Below are 16,998 nucleotides of genomic sequence, written 5' to 3' on the forward strand. Positions count from 1 at the left end.
AGGCGAAGGAAATTGAGTACAAAGAATAAGAAGGAATTATACTTCAAAGGCATCGTTCGCTCCGAAATTTGGTAACATTGGAGGTATATTCGTTTCAAATCTCACGATTCATTTGAAAGGTCGAGAATATTATACTTTTCACGGTGGGGAAAATTTCTGCCGTCTTGAAATTCTTACCGATTTTCATTGACTTTGTCTCCTTCCACTTATGCCAACATAATCGTCGATATATAAAAGGTGTTAGATTCTTCTTCGGGCTGAGTAGTAGGTGAGTACCTCTACCGGTATTCTTCAACGACTTCGGTATAAATTGATAAAACCACTTCCTTCTCTTTTGTTTTTTAAAAAGAAACGGTGACTCAAGTGGCGCAGCTCAGAAATGGATTGAATTTTAGCCAAAGTGGTGAATTGCGAAATTATCAAACTTGAGAGTTGAAAGAATTCGTTGTTTGATATTTGAACGAAACAGCATTAAGCTCGACGTGAAACAAAGTTACAAGATCCCTTATTGTCGATGCCTGTAGCAGCACCATGAGGATCATAAGGATCATTGAAGATTCGGGAATTCCTCCAGGACATTAAATTGTGTTCGGAAGATTCTGATCAGAAAAAGTTATCAGGATTTAACTTAGAGGCTTTACCCAAGATTCAAATTCGCATTTGTTACAAATTTTTCGAGCGACAGGAAAAAGGAGTAGAAAAAAGTTAAAGAACGAACCATCCTACCGATCACGCTTTAAACGTTCCGTAATAAGATTGACGTTTGCTTTGCAAAAGTCGTTTAAAAATTCTTTAAGAATCGAAACGATTTGACTGCAGCATCTGGAAGGCTTTCGGTAAGGTACTCGATAAGTCCTAACTGACAGTAAGGGACGTCGGTCCTTAACTCCGGCGTCTTTTCCCTGGCCGAGAAATAACAAAATTTTTATGAATATCTTTATATTTAATGAGACGTTGCGAACGAAACGGTTCAAAGGACATGGTCTTGAGCATTTAATATGGTATAATTAATTGCAAACAAGAGGACTTGCGGAAGAAAAGCAGGAAGGTGGTTTGGGTGGGGCAGGGAGGAATGGCGGTGGCGGAAATGCGAAAGCAAATGTTGACTGGCAAAAGAGCAAACCAAGGCGGAGAGAGCCGAGACGAGTTACCGCGGAGAAGGAGACTGGGTTGTGTACCAACGGCATTAAGCCCAACCTTCTCTCTCTCTCTCTCTCTCTTTCCGTCATGCTTTGTCCTCCTTTCTCCCCCTTAGAGGACCCACGGAGCTTGCCGCTGCCTCATCTCACCACAGGTGGACCGAACCACTTTCAATCTGCGCTCCAAAAGCCGCGCAACAACCCTGTTTTCCTACAGATATAAACCAACGGGCACACAGTAAACCCTCCTCCCTTGTCCCCTGCTTTCATTAAAAATCAATTTCATAAACCTCGAAATCGTTGCCGCGGAAACGTTCCCTTTTCCTTCATAAGTCGGTTCAAAGGTAGATGAAAAATTTCGGAGGATTATTAAACCGTTTGATTCACTCTGTTTTCGTCATCGTGTCATTCGAACTGGATCCATAATAAATTTTGTACCTTCGTCAAGGGATGGTGGAGGTATGGGGCTGAAAATCGAGGTAGAAATTCTGATGTTCTATTAAAAAATGTCATCATGACGTTGGAGCTTGGTTTTTGCCGACATTTTATCACCGGATAACCTAATATTTTAGTTTTAATAGAGGTAAATAGTAATTCTTGGGGTTTCAGCTTACTCGTGTAACATAAATTGATTCAACGTAATCAATAATATAACTGTTCTACTATCTACTCGAGAAAAAACACGGCCAGCTGTCAGCCTGGTTGCATTAGTTTGATTTTTACCACCAGACAACGCATTGCAAAGTGAAAATCCCAATACTCAACGAATTGATAACCTTTGACTATCTACGAAAAGAATTAGGTGTTCAAGGACTGGCAGTAGGTACTAACGCCAGAAGGGTCAAAGACAGAAAAGGTAGTAAAGACCTTTTCTTTTGTCCTGGAGAATCCGTGCTGATGTTGGAAACTGAGTCGGAACGACAAATCATGTCGGCAGTATCTGGCATGGGTCTTGATGGTGTTTTGAAAGAAGCCATCATGCTGTTTTAGATATCTAACTTCGAGACTGCACGATGTCTGGTTATCATCGTACGAGCGTTCACGTTTCAGCGAAGGAACGAACACGAATGGTGATTTGAATTTTATGACAAAACCAAGTTGAACGCGGTTCAAGAAACAGACTCCAATGACGCAGCAGTCTTTATGACATTCGTGCATGGCAGACAGTTTCTCGGAAATCATGATGACATATTGGACATTTCTGAGAGGCATTCAATATTCATTCAGACCCCTTCAAGACAGTACCCAATGGGATTTAACGGAGAACTGATTCGGTTCTAAGTATCCTTTTGGCAAATGGATTCTCGTAAATTGAGAAAAAGAGTGGCTACAAGACACTCCAAAAAATCAACCACCGACGACTTGACCTTTTTCAAACTATTCCTGCACGCACCACGAACTCATCGACATTTAAATTCTTCGTTACTTTAACCAGATTGTTTAGCGGTGGTGCTCGAGAACGAAATAGACCAAAGAACGACGTATGACACAGACGAAAGCATTTCAATCCCAGTTTTCTTTCCGTTGAAAAGTTTCGTCGTTCGGTTTAACTTTCTTTCTCTGGTCACTTCGAATTGGTCTTTGTCTATGGAATGGAATCCTAACAGAGTATGAGGTGGAAGCAGACGCGACGGATATCCTGGAGCGCAAGTATCGGTGCCTCTCTTTTCGCTTTCCTATTGCATTGCAGCTAGCGTTTGTACAGTCGAATTCGTAAAGGTTTTCTTCGCATGTTACATGTCCTCTGTGCAAATAGTATTCTTACGCATTGGAATGTGGTCAAATGCAGTTCGACTAAGTCCAATGCAGTTAGATCTAACAATAAGTTCAATGAAGTTTGATCTAAGTCCAATACAGTTATTTCCTGACATCCAGTCGAATTCGGTCATTAAATTCTGTATTCAAAATCAGCTGGCTTCGATTGAATTTGGCCGAATTTTGGCAACGGTGTAATAAGGTACCCGAAAAGTACGAGAGTCGTATACGTTTCACCGAAATTAAAGTAAATCTATAAACCGAACAAACAATTCAGGAGTTGTTCAGCAGCCTGAATATAATTTCGAATCGTGTCGTTATTGCCGATTATTTTCCCATACACGTGAGACGTGTATTATAAAATTTAAAGAAGCTTTTATATTTAAATAATTCACAATGATAAAAACGAATTTGAAAGAGAAGTGATTGATATTACTGTTCTGAGATACCTTGAACGTACCGTCGCGTCATAAGAATTCCCGTATTGAGATTGAGCCGGACTCAATATCTCCTGGATAAAATCCTCAAGGGGAAACGAGAGTTTCATAACATAGAGAGCGTCGTAAATCCCCGGCGGTGACTGTACTCACTTCTTCCAGTAATATAAGAAAGGAATGCTGTAGCAGTAGAGGAAAAGAGTTTACAAAGAAATCCAAGAAAGCGTTGCAGCAGGAGGCTTCGACGTTTGTGCCTGGAGCTTGCGGGCGCATCTAGTCGCATAGAAAACCCTCAAAGAATTTCCTACACAAGTTTCCCGCGGTCTGCGTTATACACGCGTAGCGAAACCCGGCCGATGCTGGGGAGAAAGAGAGGAAGATGGACAGATAGAGAAAGAGAGGGAGAAGGCAGTGCTTTTTCCACCCCGAAAGACGCAGAGACGACGACAAGTGTAACGGGGAAAATGGGGCGAAAACTGAGCGAGATAGATAGATAGATAGATAGATAGATAGACAAATATACTTATGTCTATAACAATTTTGGAAAATACAGTCACAGATCGTTGCAATAAAAATTACCTTGTGACTAAAAGAGATATACGGTACAATATAATACAGTACTTAACCCTTTGCGGCACAGCGTTTCATTGAAAAGGTTGAAAAAAAATATTAAATAAATAATTGAAGACGTGAAATTTTGAGCAAGAATACAAACAGAATAGATAAAAATAATCAAAGATTGATTAGGGCAGGAAGATTGAAAAAAAAAAAAAAAAAAACAATTGGTCAGATGTGAAAATAAGAACATCGTTCGCGTACGATTAAAAGACGATATACAACTAAATCATATACTGCAAGTATTTCAGCATCAAACTCAGGAAAGATGAAAAAATGTACACACTGAGAGAAATTTTTAATTCCGGTTATCGCTCAGTCGTTAACTATTTTAATATTTTACCACAATCGAAAAATATAGTTCTAGGTAGAAAATGAAAATTAGTTCCGTTACTATTCTTTCTCATTACGATCACTGTTGCTAGATTTTCTTGCAACTGTTGCGAAAATTTAATGCTTGTGCAAGAATAAATTGACGTTAAACCCTTATTCAACTAAAAAAAGTAGAGTAATGTAAATTTTTCTAGTTACTGTAACAAATGAAATTTTTCACAGTGCACGAGTGAATATACAGCTAAATTGTAAGTGAAGAAAACAAAAAAATAGATAAAAATAGCCAGGGCGAAAATGATCTCGTTCAATAGCGAAGAGAGGACGAGTTAAGTAAAAAGTAACCCTGAACTGACTAGGATAAATTTAAAAAATAAAATAAAATAAACGTGAAACGAAGAGAGAGAGAGAGAGAGAGAGTGAAAAGAAGAGGTGCCAGATGGATAGATAAAGGCGAGGAAGAAGCGGCGGTAATTTTTCGCTTCGCTCGGCTGTCGCCGTTCGGCAAAAAGCTCTCCGTGAAACGAGCGCGCGCCGCCATCAGCGCTCGCCATGAGTGAGTGACGCTCCGGGAATCTAACTGTTTTAAGTTCTTGCCACGGCGCCAGGCCGGACGGCGAGAGCTGTAACACCGGTTTTCTGTGCGTCGTAGGGAGTAGAGGAGAGCTTTCGGCGTTGCTCGAGAGCGAGAAATTAGGTAATTATACTCGCCAACTTCGTCCCTGCGAAACGCATTATTTTCTTGCGCGTTATTCGGAGACGATTTGGGCTCCGTCTCTTTACACCGCGTAGGGATTCGTTATCGACTCTGAAAAATGGGCGCGATTGTCAGGCGCGTGGTATTCAAATACGAATTTTATCAACCCCTGGTCCGCGACGAGTAAGAAATTTGCCAATTTTCCCGTGAAAGGAGAATAAAAAAGTTTACACGGATTTGAATCATATTTCATTTCGCATTAGTTTCTGATTAATATCGGAGCGCGGCCAGACGTTAAAAAAGCAAGTCCTCCATCCGTGATCTTAGACGTTTATCTTTACTGTCTCAACTGTTTCGTCTGATAAAGCGTTGAAGATGGTGGAAACGTTCTTACCGGTATTTGCGACAGCGGTTTATAAAACCATTTGAATTTTCAGCCGGACTTTGTCTCGCCGAAGATCATCGTATCGAGGTAAAAATCAAATGGAATTAACAGAATATAGAACGGAGTTTCGCATACCGGGAATTGGATACAGGCTTTCGAATACCGTCAAACTTGTACGAAACTTTTGTAAATGTCAAAGGATTGATGTTCCAGGAATTGCTATGTCAGGAAAATTACATTTCGAAAGTAGGCGAGAGCAAGAAGAGGGTTCTTCGTAACGATTAATCAGTTCAATTAGCAAAATTATTCATTTTATCAGATATAATTGCTAAGAAGTGAATTTTTTACCTTTGATCTTCACAAATTAAAGCTTGTTTTACTGTTCTTTCATTGCAAAACTTGTTTGAATATTTGACAACTAAGAATCAGGTTATAATTTCGACAATTTTGTTTTAACAGAGACGTGGTCTAACCTTTATCAAATATCCTGCCAACAATTGTAAAGACCTTTCACCAATTTAACGTAGGTATTTCCCTCTGTACGCACACCATAAATATTTATACATCGTATCAATCAATCAAATATAACTTTATGCATCGGGTTATATTTTAAGGGCTTTGGAAACAACGCCAGATAGACGAGTGTTAACGTAACGTGTATAATGTACCAAAAGTCGAAGTGATTCTAACGGTGAAAACATTTGAAACTTGAAAATAGATGGAAGGATTTTTGTTTTTCTCGTTTCTTAGAAATGTTTAAAGAATAATTTTGCAACAACTGGTGGATAAAGATAGAGATCAAAAAATTAAATTAGAGAACACCGCATACGTTATGCAGAATAGTAATTTGTTGAAATAACTCGTTAAACTTCTAAATCTCACATTCGGAACACCGGTAAAAAAAAAAAAAAAAAAAGATGAACGAATAAAAGATTCATAAGGGACAAGAAGATTTTACTTCTCGACCTTTTTTTTTCTCGTTTTGTTTCTTTTAAACATATTTCGCTTGCCGATTCTCTTTTTCTCATTCTCTCTATGCATATAACATAAAAAAAAAACGTATGTATACGTTGCAAGTTATTCGTGCGTAAGATTGTTTGAGAAAAAAATAAATAAAAATAAATGCATAAATAATCCACATTCCGTTTAATTCCGGTGCTTCAGCTATTTATTATAACGTCAGGGTTAAAAACAATCCGAAAAAGACTTTTTCCCAACGATTTTGAAACGATTATGACCGCAGATTCAAAATGTTTAAAGCATGTGTGACGAAAATTTTTCGTACCCAAAGATTTTTTCTTCGTTTATTCGTGCAACGATTAAAAAAAAATTATACACCGTATACGGAGAGATGCGGACAAATATTCGCTAATTAATAAGCTGATCAATTTTTTTCGCAGGAATGTTTACGCAAGCTTTTATTTGAATTCCGCCCGAACCAGTACACGAAGTTATTATTTTCGTCCAATATTGAGGGCGAATTCTGATGTTAGCCGGTAACTGGACAAAGTAAAAAAACTGAACAACATGTTCGAAAGTATTTATTTTATGTCGATGTTGAAATTTGATGAAATGGGAATGAAATAAAAAATCGTCCAATCTGTAGGGATTTATGAATTTATTCACGTACTGTGAAGTTGGTTTTCAATGTGTTTCACAGGGTGACCAACCGCAATCCGTGTGAAAGTAACATGTCATAAATAATCCGGACAAAAATAACCCAAGACAAAATTAACCTAAACAAAAATGAACCGAGTCAAAAATAATTTGAGATAAAAATAACCTGATAGAAAAATATCGTGAGATAAAAATAAGCCAAGACGAAATTAACCCAAGAGAAAAATAACCTAAGATAAAAATAACGCAAGATAGAAATAACGCAAAAGAAAAATAACCCAAGATAGAGATAACTCGGGAAAAAAGTAACCCAGGATAAAAATAAATCGAGACAAAAATAATTCAATACAAAAATAACCCGTGAGAAAAAAATGATGAAAAAAAAATTGCATTATATCGTACTAAATTGAATTAAATTTGGCATGCGTTATTTTCATCATGCGTTGTTTTGCGTGGGTTATTTTTGTGTGATTTATTGTTTCTGGGTTATTCGGTGCTAGCACCGTTGCACGGATGAGCAAATCGTACATCGAGTCTCGGCGTTGTGACGACGACGTATCAGAGTGCAAGAGGGAATCAACCATGCAGCTTTACATGTCGCCCATCACGGTGTAGTGGAGATGTTTCGAAACCGCGACAGAGTGCCGGTGCTGTAATGCCGTCTAGTCGATCCCACCCCGTAATTCAAGCTGCGACCGGCTACCTTCACGGTTCAGAAAACCCGTGACCGTCATATACAGTCGATTACTTCATTCCCCAAAATCTAAAATCGTCGTTTGTAACGCGCCGCAAATTGAATAAATAATCAAAATATTCCCAAGCGTCAAGTGAGTACGAAAGATGATTTTCAGCAACTCATCGTTTAACGAATTCGACATTGAGAAATATTTTTCGATTGTAGTAAAAAATGAAAATAGTTAACAGGACTGAGCGGTAAACGGAACTAAAAATTTTTCTCGATGAACGAAATTCACAAATCCATGGAATACTCGAGATAAATTCAACTTACTTCGTCAAGTAAAAAAATACTTCTTTAAATCAGTGCGCACGTGACTGGAAAGAAAAAAAAAAATAAGCTGAGCATCGAAGCAATTTTACATGAATTTTGATTGATTTCAGACGATTTAGACTTAATCTTCCAGCAATTGTGTTAATTGACTTTGATTCACGGGCAATGAAGGAAGTGGAAAGAAAAGAAACAACCACAGGAAAGTTTCACGGGAACAAAGTTTTCTCACCTATAAATCAACGCTGTTCAATAAATCGATCAATTGCAAACAGACTTCGAATTATTCTAATCACGGTGCAGCGATTAAGCGAAAAAACGATTAATTGAAACAGATATCTCAGATCTAAGATCACTTCGGATAATCGCAAAATTTATCACAAAATATGGTCGTTTCTTTTTTTTTTAAAGCATTTCAACCGCTGTAAAATCATATTATTCAATTAATTATCAACTTGATTACATGGTTTTGTGGAAAAGAAAAAAAAAAAAAAAATTACACAATATTTTGTGACAAGTCTGTTATTTTCGTTGTTGATCTAAAAAAAATGGTAAATTTTTCCACGATTTCAACTTTAATCTTGAATAACTTTTGAAAGAGTTTAGTTGTGAAAGAATGATGAGAAGACTCTTTTTTACAGAGCATTAAATTCCCTACAAGAGAATGTGCATTTCCTCGTTACTGAGCTAAAAAATTTTAAAAATAGCTAAAATCATTTTCTCGTGTTAATTAAATGGAAAATAGAACCATTAAATATTAATATTAAGGGGTAAAATCTGCAACTATCGAACATGTGACATTGAAAAAATGAAAGTAGTCGTTTTTTTTTTTAACCAGTTTAGTACATACACTGAGAGAAACTTTTAGCTCCGGTTACCGCTCAGTCCTTAACTATTTTCATTTTTTACCACAATCGAAAAATATAGTTCCAGGTAGAAAATGAAAATTAGTTTTCTAGCTGTTACCGGAAAGTCTAGTCTCCGTTGCTATTCTTTCTCATTACGATCACTGTTGCTAGATTTTCTTGCAACCGTTGCGAAAATTTAACGCTCGTGCGAGAATAAATTGACGTTAAAGCCTTGTTTAACTAAAAAAGTAGAGTAAACCTGGCAAACTGATTTTGCGTTGCAATTACCGCAAAAGGATCGACAATAGCGCAAAATGTTTACGCGTACCTCGTTTTTCGTAATTCCAACAATATTCAAACAGTTTTTTTTAACGATACCGGTTTTACTGAATTTTTCTAGTTACTGCAAGAAATGAAATTTTTCCCAGAACTTGTATTCGCACTGGTTTAAACTCGACGCACAAAGGCCGGGGGGTTTGGATGTTGAAAAATCGGTTCCCCTACGAAGCGTACAGCCAAGGCACCCACACCATCACCCCCCATAAATAGCCGGGATACCTGCGCGTGGGAAGTGTGTGTGTATACATCACCGGGAGGCGGTAAGTGTTTTCTTACAATCTCACTTATGCCTGTCCCTCTTTCGTGCGAGAAAAGGGGGAGGAAACCGCCGCTTATATAGGACCTGCACCCCGAGCTCCGCTACTGAAAGGCAATTTCGTTTTTATCAAGTCACCAACGCGCCCCAGGCGATTCTGCGTTGTGTTGGCTCCGAGTTTCGCTTTCGCGAAATCGGGTAACCTGAAATCTAGTTTTAATTATGACGAAGCTTTTGCACTTGTAAAGTCACGTCGAAAATCCGTCGAATCAAAAATATGACGAAACGAATGTTTAACAGGATTCGACCGAAACTGACCGAGTTGAATCTGGTTCAAGATAATCTCTGTGATCCAGAAAAAAATGTTTAATCACCGAATTTCAATCGTTAATACCTCGTTATTAACAATGGCAGAGAAATAACATCGTTTCACTGTATTTTCACCGAAAAATCTGTACATATTTCGTCTGATTCTATTAAAAAATAGCTCGTTTTATTAGTAATTGAATTTCTTAGAAATTGTGTGAGACGGATTTTTTCTCGAGTCGGTCAGTTGGCAAAAATAAAAAATCCAATGTGCAGAATCGTAATAATTTACAGATGTTAATCTTGTGATTCAACAAAACATACGTTGTTGTTAACACGACTTGACTTGGACGATCTGTGCGGAATTTATTTACGAACAAAATCAGCTATTGTTCGTTAGAATCACGTAACCAATATGGATTTTTACCGTGCAAAAATGGGATAACGATAAAATTTCTATGACATGGTTGAAATAATAAAGTGTTATAAACTTGAGTTTCAGTGCTTTAACATTTTCTCCTTTATCACGGAAACGTTCATTGTTGAATGTAACTAGATTGGTGATATAATCAAAAAAGAAGATACTGCTTTACGATTCTTAAATTTCGTTATAAAATCGTTCTACCAAAAATATCAATTATCCACCGATTTTTCAATTCTAAAATTTGAATTTCGATGTTATTATATGCGACAGGACTTCAGCCCATAGGATATTATTCTGAATTATCTGAATTGCGATCTAAATCTTCAGATTTCACCCAAGAATTTCGTATCGCTGAAAAAATTCCAAAGCCACCGTCGGTGAGTTTTGAAAAATCGTAAAAATCAAAAAGAACGGTGGAAAAGCGAATTCCCTAAGATACTTCAATCGTCTTTGTCAAAAGTGGAAATTACCGCGTCGCAAGGTTTTCTCGACGTTATCCCGCAGCCGTTGGAGATTAAGGGTGAAAAACCCAGGGTGGAAGAGGGTAAAACGCAAACACATAACGGCTGCATTTAAGTATAGTGTTACTAATGGACACCGGAGTACAAACAGGGTTGCCTGGATGGCTGGATGGCTGGTTCTCGCCTCCGGCAGCAAGCGTCGGCCCTTTTCACTGATAACTCGATTTCGCCTTCACTACTTTGCGAAGGTCCCGACAGAATTGCTCGTGAAAACGAGAACCCAGGGCCGCGCCTAATTACGTATTAATCGTAACTAGATTTTAACCAAAACGATCTCTCCTTCGGCGTCGCTTCGTTATACGGATAAACCGTTTTTTTTTTATACGCCGAGCCAGCAATAATTGTTCGTAAAAATTTTTGGCGTTTTTTTTACGACGTTAATGAGAAAGAATAGTAACGGATTCTAGACTTTCCGGCAACAGTAACTATGTAAAACTAATTTTCATTTTCTACCTAGAACTATATTTTTCGATTGTGGTAAAAAATGAAAATAGTTAAAAGGACTGAGCGTAAACCGAAACTAAAAATTTCTCTCATTCTCCGATTCAGAAACGAGATTTACTTGGACTTCCGATCGATAAACTTTAATCAGAAGCTCAATTCAGTGTTGGTATTGAGATTCCATGATAAATATTTGAATAATTACGGAAACTTTGGTAGCTTGAAACTCTGCAAATAAGCTCGATCGATCAAAACTTCGAGTATATAAAGCGATATACGTAACATTGAGTGCTCGGCGTATCGAACATAGTCGGGTGGATAAAGTCGAAGTAACAAAGTATATCTTGCGAATTGTAATTAATCTTCTGAGATATTGTACAAAAACTAATGAAATAGGGATGTGTAATAAAAATAGAAATCAGTGGAGCAATTTTTCAACAAATCAAAAGCTCACTTCGTATCAATAGACATTATTTTACGGGGCGAATTTGCGTTCGGTATTTATTAAATTGCAATACTTCTGAACTGAATATGTAATAAAAATAGAAATTAGTGGAGCAATTTTTCAACAAATTGAAAGCTCACTTCGTATCACTGGAATTTTTTTTTTACGGGGCGAATTCGCGTTCGGTATTTATAAAAATTGCTATACCTCTGAACTGAATATGTAATAAAAATAGAAATTAGTCGAGGAATTCTTCAACGAATTAAAAGCTCACTTCGTATCACTGGAAATTATTTTACGAGGTAAATTTACGTCCAGTATTTGTTAAACTGCTATATTTCTGTATTGAATATACACAATAAAAATAAAATTGACTGGAGAAATTTTTCAAAAAATTAAAAGCTCACTTCACGAAATTGTGAAGTTTGCTAAACTTTGCCAGACTTGTCCAATTTCACTCTACGATCATGGCTAATTTTATTCGAAAGACTATTCTTGATAGTTTTATTGTAATCGACTCAAAAAAAACTTTTTTTCTACCAAATCACTCAGTTATTTAATTAATATTAGACATGTTTTCGAACGTTATTCGAATAATATTCAGTCTTAAGTTCCTTACTCTCTCTGCTCTATTTCTCTTTGCATTTAGATAAAAAAATCATACGTGCACGATATTCGTTTGAAAATTGCATTTCCGTAGTAACTTTCTGAGAGTAGAAACCCGAATTTTCAAACGTAACATACAAAAATTATTCGACGATTTCGGACAAACAAATAAACTCGTATTTTTATTTTACGTTATTTTATTTATTTTTTTTTCATTTCCGAATCGATTTCTGATAGTTTAAGAAAAAAAAAACTCACCCCTCCTTCGCTACAGAGCTAAAGTTTCATGTATTTTTAATCAAAACGTTTTTGCATTCTTCGACAAAATTTTTCACCTCCCGTCCTTCTTCGTTAATTTTCCATTCATCTCTCACGTCACGAGGACAGATATCGCGTTGTGCGAAAATCTAATAAAAAGTACAAATTTCAAGACTATCCGTACGCGGAAGGAAATGCAATCCGATCCAACAAGCTCTATCGCGAAGCATCAATTCTATTCACTGACTTCACTTACCCTGGAAAATGTCTATAATACCTTCTCTTTCTTTTTCTCTCCTTTTCTCATCCCTCTCACGCTTCTTCCTCTGAATCTCGTTAGTAAGGCGATACTTTTTCCTTGACAAGGCATACAAGTCATCCTCTTGAAAATTCTTATCCTTCCATTTTTCACATTATTCCACTCTTCTCGCACTCTTTGCTCTCTCTCTCTTTCTCTCTGTCTCTCTCTGTCCCCATTTTTTCTTTCTAGTTGCCTTCCTCTAACCGTATTTTAAATTAGGTATACGTATAAGGGTGCGCGTAACTGTGTAGAAAGTGAGAGAGAGAGAGAGAGAAAGAGTCGAGTGACAGTGAAAGCTCTGAGTTTTCTTACTGTTTCTTGAAACGTGGAAGAAGAGGAAGGATTGAAGGAAGGAAGGAAGGTGGGCGTAGGTAATACGATCTCGCAAATTCCTTACGCTACCTAACACTTTGCGTATTGCTTGTCGTAATGCGGGAGCGACTCAGAACCCTTCTCGTTACAGCCACGCGTACCTCTAATTAACTATAAAGGAGAACCTGGATCAGCGGAGAAATTATTTCTGTCAAAACTCGGTGAAAAACTTTGGTATAATTATGAAGATGAGATTCGACGAGCGATTTAAGACTGGCCACCGGCCAGCCCTCGAATTTCCACACTGAGAGAAATTTTTAGTTCCTATTAACTATTTTCATTTTTTACCATAATCGAAAAATATAGTTCTAGGTAGAAAATGAAAATTAGTTTTCTAGCCGTTACCGGAAAGTCTAGTATCCGTTGCTATTCTTTCTCATTACGATCGCTGCTGCTAGATTTTCTTGCAACCGTTGCGAAAATTTAACGCTTGTGCAAGAATAAATTGACGTTAAAGCCTTGTTTAACTAAAAAAAGTAGAGCAAACCTCACAAACTGATTTTGCGTTGCAATAACCAAAAGCGGATCGACAATATCGCAAAATGTTTACGCGTGCCTCGTTTTTCCTAATTCCAACGATATTCAAACAGTTTTTTACAACGATACCTGTTTTACTCAATTTTTCTAGTTACCGTAACAAATGAAATTTTTCCCAGTGTAGACGGAATGTGAATTCGATTTTTCATCTCCGCATTTCCTTAATTACATTTTCTGACTTCTTCGCTCAGCTAAATCAACTATAAACGAAGATTGAAAATCGGAAGCGGAATGAAGACACTGCTATTTATAGGTATAATATATACACAATCTAGCGATATCTGTAATCGAATAAGCGGTTGCGTAATGCCGGGATTATCGATTATCGATTGCCGCCTCGAGTCTGAGCCTCCAAAGCTCCTCCGGCTTACAGGCGTTCCTGTAACTGCACTATACAGTAAACATACACCGTCAGATATATTATATATGTGCATAAATCCATGTATACATACGAATCCGGGTATCGCTTGGCGGCGATCAGCTGATTAGTGTAAATTTTTGTTTTTTTGTTTTTTTTTTTTTGCATCCCCGATGCGTCTGCGTTTTACTGCGCGTTTTTACGATCGATAATAAGAGCGTAAAACCGGGGTGGCAGTAATTTGGAACATATTTTTTCACTCTTACCCTCAACAAGCCAATAACCGTAAACCCGAATCGGGAAAACGATAAAACGATAAAAGATAAGGAAAAAATAACATTCTAAATTTCTTACCAAAGTTTATTGGTAAATTGATCGAAAAATTCCAAATTCGAAAATATTCGATACGAATAAAGCTCGATACTATTGAAACGATTTGGTTTCATGTTGCTTCGAACAATTTTCACTCTGACAATTTTCTTTTCACTCGATTGCGTGATTTTGTCTTTTCCACAAATATTTCGATTTCCGATAAGACAGAAATTTCGAAAGTGGTTAACTTATTTAATCGCAGAAACTTACCGACTGTTACAAAAGAAAATGAAAAACAAAAAAAAAAAAAAAAAACAAAAATGGAATAACAACAGTTGGTTACCGGAAAAAATTGCACATTTTTTCACAACACAATTCTAATGAACAATAGCTGATTTCGTTCGTAAATAAATTCCGCACAGATCGTCCAAGTCAAGTCGTGTTAACAACAACGTATGTTTTGTTGAATCACAAGTTTAACATCTGTAAATTATTACGATTCTACATATCGGATTTTTTATTTTTGCCAACTGACCGACTCGAGAAAAAATCCGTCTCACACAATTTCTAAGAAATTCAATTACTAATAAAACGAGCTATTTTTTAATAGAATCAGACGAAATATGTACAGATTTTTCGGTGAAAAAACAGTGAAACGATGTTATTTCTCTGCCATTGTTAATAACGAGGTATTAACAATTGAAATTCGGTAATTAAACATTTTTTTCTGGATCACAGAGATTATCTTGAACCAGATTCAACTCGGTCAGTTTCGGTCGAATCCTGTTAAACTTTCGTTTCGTCATATTTTTGATTCGACAGATTTTCGAGCCGACTTCGCGCGTACCAAACGTCCGTAAAATTTACCGGACGATCGGCCGGCCGATAAGAAGCCACGAATCCTGGGTCTTTCTAAAAAATTTCTTCAACGGGAAAAACGTAATATCCGCGAAGCGAAATAAATCCTGAAATTTACTCGCGCGGATTTCGGACTCGCGAAAGGACTCGAACGAGAGACGCGGAGAGGAAATTCGGTCCGTTTTCGACGCGAGGAATATCGTCGTTTTATCCCCGAAACGAGGGAGCGGATCACCCGTCAAATCGTAAAATCTTATGGGATCGGAGGAATTTCTACTCGATGCGTGTGCGACTTCGGACGCTCACCGATTGCTGGACCACGGCTCTCTCTCTCTCTCTCTCTTTCGGATGCTGCAAGCCTGCCGAACCATCATCAGATCTCAAGATCGAACAGATCTGCAGGGTTTACGGCTAGAATGAAACGCGGGGTGTTCCCATATTCACCCTCGCCCTCTCGTATTATACATCCGATGGGGACTTTTTCATCTTTGATAGCTGTCAAATACCTTGGCAGAATCACCGAAATAGACCGGAATGCGAATGGTTCGTGGTTGATGCAATTTTTCATCTTTCGGACGATTAAATTCCGCGGAATAAGTGATTTTTTTACTAGCGAAATTTACTTTTTCTTTTTTTTTTTTTTTTTCTAACGATCTTCTTGAATTTTGGTGACTTCGTAATCAGACGGAGAGATGTTTGCTTTGCCTTGGAATAATTATTCCCTCAAGTCCATTTTTCATTCTTAAATATTCCCCCAGTGAGGAGACAAATTTTTTTTTTGCCCTGCAGATCGCAAAAGAATTGTTCATTTTTCCGCAAACTTTATACATTTATTGATGAATTGTAATCCTGAATTTGAACACCTATTTGTTGAATGAAAAAAAAAGAAAACATGCACATACCTTGAAGATCACTCTGCCATCAGCTGACATTCTGCATCTCTCATCGCTGATTGATTTCACTCTGATTTCACTGAACACACAAAATTAATCACTGAATCAAATTTAAATGCACTATAATTTTTATTAAACTCGTTCAGTCAGTTCATAAGATAATTAATTTTACACAGAATTGGAATAATGCTTTTCGATTCAACGAAGAAAACTATGCCGAGGCAGATTTCAACATTTTTATTTTGTCACCCTGCCGATTGTCGATTGGAAACTAAATTTGCAATGAACGAACGATATTCATCTGCAGTCGAAATTGCATGTGGCAAGAATAAACCGAATAAAGTATTCAATCGAATTATTACCACATTGCGAAAGGAATCTTTCTTTTCTTTTTATTTTTGTAGCTCAAAAAATTTTTCACCATCTATTCTTCAACGTCACTGTTTAGACAATCGACGAAACACAAAATTCCTCACACTTTTGCAGTATCGAAAAGTTCTAATAATACTTCCGTAAGAAAACGTTCCTTCGAGTTTGGTGTCAAGTAATTTTTATTCCGTTAAACGAATTGAATTATTAGTTTATATACCGAGAAAATATCTTGAAAGTTTGCAGTCCGTCATCACCGACTCGGCATCAAACAAGTTCTTCATTTGTTTCTCGCAGGTTGGCCGACCCATTTTTAATTTCAAACTGTGAAAGATCGTAAAATTATTGCATCGACGACACAACGACGATTATGTTTCAATTTTATTTACTGGGCATTCATTGTCAAAACATAATCGTCGTCTTTGTCGATGCAATCATTTTACGGTCTTTCACACGTTAAAACTAAAGACGGGTTGGCCAGCCTGCGAGAAACAAACAGCCCCGAGTGGGTGCCGAGTCGGCTGAATTATCGAATAAAATGAAGAAGAAAAGATTCAATTTCTAGGCATGCAG

The 16,998-nt window shown here is 37.2% G+C and overlaps 1 long non-coding RNA gene across 1 annotated transcript in view; it reads right to left on the reverse strand.

Annotated features, from left to right (window-relative positions):
* The window catches only part of LOC124295382, an 89,484-nt gene extending 73,038 nt beyond the window's left edge, over nucleotides 1-16,446 (reverse strand). Inside the window, exon 1 of the long non-coding RNA XR_006905329.1 lies at nucleotides 16,066-16,446. This is a non-coding gene — a long non-coding RNA (uncharacterized LOC124295382). The remainder of the gene's footprint in view (nucleotides 1-16,065) is intronic.
* Nucleotides 16,447-16,998: the final 552 nt, after the last annotated feature.

Source organism: Neodiprion lecontei, chromosome 7, assembly GCF_021901455.1.
Source record: "Neodiprion lecontei isolate iyNeoLeco1 chromosome 7, iyNeoLeco1.1, whole genome shotgun sequence".
Lineage (NCBI taxonomy): Eukaryota > Metazoa > Arthropoda > Insecta > Hymenoptera > Diprionidae > Neodiprion > Neodiprion lecontei.